The sequence below is a fragment of the Microtus ochrogaster genome, unplaced genomic scaffold (assembly GCF_000317375.1).
Source record: "Microtus ochrogaster isolate Prairie Vole_2 unplaced genomic scaffold, MicOch1.0 UNK12, whole genome shotgun sequence".
In the NCBI taxonomy this organism is placed as follows: Eukaryota; Metazoa; Chordata; class Mammalia; order Rodentia; family Cricetidae; genus Microtus; species Microtus ochrogaster.
This window is the reverse complement of record NW_004949110.1, coordinates 4,019,287-4,024,309: the sequence shown is the minus strand read 5'-3', so window position 1 is coordinate 4,024,309 and position 5,023 is coordinate 4,019,287.

Genomic DNA, 5,023 nt, shown 5'->3' with positions numbered 1-5,023 from the left:
GAGAGAGAGAGAGAGAGAGAGAGAGAGAGAGAGAGAGAGAGAGAGAGAGAGATTAAGAACAAGAAAATGTGTATCCAAGCTGGATATGGAGGTAATAGCCATAACTGCAGTACCCAGGAGGTTTGCAACTCAAGGTTCACATTCAAAATTAGTCTGTGCTAGCTCTATTCTGAAACCCTTTCTCAACAACAAGAGTAGAGAGAGTAAAGGAAGGAGAGATAGAGGACAACCACAAAACAAGAAAAAAAGCACTTTAATGTCTAGGCAAGCTATAGTACAAGGTGGGCATTTATGGAGTCATCACAGAATGTTCTCAAGAGAAAGAGAAATCTCTGAAGATTGAGTTGAAGGATAAGTATGAGTTATCGAAAGTGGCCAAAGAAGGACTGGATGGTGGTGTGGGAGATCCTTCTGTCAATGTGTTGTTTTAATTAGTTAATGAATAAAAAAAATTGGCTTGGTCTGATAGGGCAGAGTAGAGCTAGATGGGGAGAGCTAAGGTAACCTGTATGCTGGGAGAAAGACGGCAGAGGCAACGAGAAGCTATGTAAACCACAGCCACATGGGATACACAGAATAATGGCGATGGGTTAAGTTAAGATATGAGTTAACCAGAAATACACTTAAGCTATTGGCCAAACAGTATTGTAAATCATATGGTGTCTGTGTGGTTACTTAGGGCTGAGCAACCAGGAACAAACAAGCATCTTACAGCAGGATAGAGTCTGCGAAGCCTCGAGGACGAAGCTCTCCCCACCCAGGATACATATTTTCTAGTATCATATGGGCAAGGCTAGGACGGGAGCACAGAGCCGTGGAAATGAATTTGAGTAAACAGGGCATTTGCAAATTATGGTCAGAAAACGTAAGAAGAAAAAGAGCAGGGACGACAAAGCCAGGTATTAGTTATATTGAAGGAATTTTTAAGTTTGGCCATAAACACATTTATTTGTCAACAATGTGGACAGCATATTTATAGAATGTGACTGGAGTCCAGAAAAGTAGACACAACACTGCCATTGTTTCACAGGTTTACAAGATACAATGCTCTGCCTTTATAAAAGATTTTCTCTGGACATGTGCAAGAGTGAATCAACACTGCTCTAATTATGGTTTTAAGCGACTTCATTCTTGCTCAGCTGGGAGAAGCAGGGATGATGATTTCAGCTCAGAGGTGACATATAGGCCTCTACCCTGAGCACATGGGTGGATGCTGATCCTGTTTAGTGACAGAAATCTATGGACAATATGTTGAAACATAAATGTTGTTTTAATGTATTGAATTTTAATCATCTGAGTGTTACCTTGACATACATTGAGCTGTTGAGAAGAAAAAATGAAATTCATTTTATATTCAAAAAAGGGTTGATATTAATGAGAAACTATGTGAATCACCAGCAAATACACAGAGCTGTGCTTATAGCCAGAGTCAAAAATGCATCTGAAATTGTCAGGCAAGCTTTACTTTCACAGGTTGCTTCATAAATACCCAGAGAGAAAATCCACAGACTTTTTTTTTCGCATTTCCAAAAAAATGACTAAGAAAAAGAAACCTTCTAATATGAATTTATTTAGAATAGATGCCGTGAACCAGCATCTATTCTAATACAGGAATACATGGCACAAAGTTATTGTGAAAATAGAAAGGCTGACCTAGAATACTACTGAAGGCATGACAGCGTTCAGGGAAGATAAGGGTAGAGGAAGACCCAAAGAAGACAAATTAGGTTGGAGTAGACAGTATACGCTACTTGCGACTCTGAGATGTGGAGCCATGCAGTGTTGTTTCTAAAGCCTTTGGTATTAAGTTTTGCCATAAGGTTTATACCTGCTGTAACATCTAATTCTTAAGAAAGAATGAATGAAAGAATAAAGGAGATGCATGCACTAGTGCTTTCCACGTTTTATCAGGTAAAGGTAAGATGAAGAGAAACTGCCCAGGCAGTGTTGCAGAGCTGGGGACCGTGCAGGTGGGATTCAAGAGGAAGTTGCTGCAAGAGCACATAACTGGCAGCCTTAGTTGCTATGTGAGACTCTTGAGTAGTTAAAAATAAATTGCAATGATGCTGAAAAACTGAATATCCATATGGGCAAAACAGAACTTTGACCCCTTCTTCCCACCATGCCGAAAAACCAATTTAGAGTGGGTCAGATGGAAACAATCAGACTTCTGAAGGAAAAACATAAAACATTCTAGCATGTTAAGATTTCTCCTAGAAGCACTTTACTTGAAAGAAAATACATGTAAAATAAGATCTCATTAGAACTAAAACTTCTGCTCCTTGAAAGTTATCATAAAGGCAACATAATGGCATACCATAATTGGAAGAAAATATTTGCATACATATATTTGACAATTTTTAATATATGCAAATAACATTTAAATAACAAAAAGATAAATAGATTTGTAAAAGTGAAGGGAATTGGTCTAGAGAGGTCAGAGGAGCAAATACTTAAGTGCCCAGTCAGTTCCTTGCTTTCAAGGATATTTTTGAATGTATAAATGCAAATAGTAAGCACAGAGGAAGAATTTCAGACTTGCTAAATACTGAAATTTAAGAAGAAAGCACAGAGTGAGATGTGTCAAAGTCATTACTCTCAAACATTGATAAACTACTTGGTAAACTTCTGCCTAAGTTGATGTGTTAGATCATTCTTCCATGCAACTCAATAAAAGCAAACAGGCTAGCATGCAAGAATTGCTATTGCTGCAGGAAACACTGGAAACACTCACCAAGCTGGATGACATCTCCAAAGGTAAACAGCTGAGAATAGGAACAGGTGAGAATTGAGGCCCAACTGTACCAAGTAGGACTTGCAAGCTCAGTAAACCATGGAGAAGATGCTTTATCTCAACTCCACTGCAAGGCAGTTAGCTGGAAGATGAGGGACTGGATACATAGTTGGAGGTGACACTGGAAACAGGATTTTGGAGCATAGTCCTTCTCTCTCTCCATCCTCAATGTTCTGGCTGAAATTAGTAAGAACTATTAGACAAGGCATACTCTTTCCCTTTCCCACCACTGCAGAATAGCCCAAGAAAAGAGATAGCTATTGTAGAGCCTAGAAGTGGGTGTGGTCCAGGACCTGGCTTAAACCTCTGTACACAGAAATCATAGGGATCTCAGCATCACCCTGTAAGTCTGAAACGGTTTCTTGTCAAAGTTTTGTTGAGATAATGGGGGAGCTCTCACAAGGACCTCACACTTCCTTCCTTTAGGCCAGCACTATAGAAGAGCCTGAGGTGGCTAATACATCTCAGTGAGGTCACCCCTGACTAGATAGGCTAGGACTGAAATGCAATACTGAGAAGTGATCAAGACTACCCTCAGAGGGAACCCACAGAGAGGAATTCCCTTTCCTTCTCTTGGAAAAACTGACAACGTGAAAGGGACTCCAGGAGGAAACCAAAGGAACACTGCTCAATAAAGCCTAGTTGTGCCATAAACTCTAACAAGTAATAGATTTAAACTCCACTGGTGCAATTCATAATTCAACTCCAGTTTTATAGATTTGAGATAGAATTGTAAATTGTACCTCTACCATCAATGGAGTTTATTGCAGGGGCAAAAATAAAGGCCATCCAGGGATCTGGCGAGATGACGCAGCTGTTAAGAGAGTACTAGTTCTTGCAGAACTCATGCTGGGTGTCTCACAACCACCTGTAACTGGAGGGGGTCTGACTCCATCTCCCGGCCTCTGAGGACATCTGCATTCACCTATGTACATTCCCACCACCCAGACACACAGACGAAAGTAAAAGTAAAAAATGAATATAAGAAATAGCCATTCCTCCCTGGAATAAGTACTGATAGCTAGAATATAGTTTATTCAAATATATTTGATTACAGCTTTGTTCAGTTTTTGGTATGTTTTAATATTTTTATCTTTATCTTTACTCTTGCATGAGTTTCTAAGAATGGCTGTGCTTTAGGTCATATATTGCTTAGTTAGGTTTTATGAGCCTCCCTGTGATTCTTTATCTACTAGTGTATGCTCCTTATTAGTCTTCCTATGAACAATTCACATATTTTCCTTTATGCTTACACCTTATTTGCCCTCTATCTGTTTTCCATGTTTTATTAATTATAATATTCTATTGCTTTAATAATTTTAATCCACATAAACCCTAGTTGTATCTCAATTTCACCTCATATCTCCTCACATCTATTTTATTCAGTTGTTCTAATCCTAGTTCCTAACCATATCTTCACTTCTATCCAATCTAAGTAACTTCACTTCTATCCAATCTACGTAATTCATATGTAGTTATGTAATACTACCCTTCCCTTATTCACTTCTCCTTCAATAGGTTTTGACACTAAGGGATAATTATTTTACTCGGATAGTATGGCATTTGCATAGTGGGTCTATCCAACACTTATGGTCATTTCTACAGTTAGTATTTTACCCCATGAGTAATATAGAGGTGAACTGAAGCTTAAACTTATAAACTATGTGTTGTATGAGGCGATTGGGCCGAGTCCCACCACCCGGCTAGCTTAACCCAAAATAATTACACAGAAACTGTATTCATTTAAACACTGCGTGGCCAATTAGTTCTAGCCTCTTATTGGCTAACTCTCACATCTTGATTAACTCATTTTTAATAATCTGTATGTCACCATGATTTATTAATTATAATATTCTATTGCTTTAATAATTTTAATCCACATAAACCCTAGTTGAAAAATTAGGGCAGTATGATCCACCTAAAAATTACTAACTGCACATTCAATACCAAATCTAATAACAGTGAATTAGATTAAAACACAAGCAAAGAATTGAGAATTATTAAAGACTATATAATGAAATATAATACTTTATAGACAAATTTCTATTTTACTCAAAGAGATTACAAATAAAGAGTTGAAATTAATGAGAAAATCAGTACATAGTGGAGCACAGGAAATCAATAAATGACTAAAACTGACTAGGAATCCTTACTAATGGAATGAAGGAGAGGAAAGAGAGAATCATGTAAGAAAGGATAGATGAGTTGGAGCTTTCAGACACCACAAAA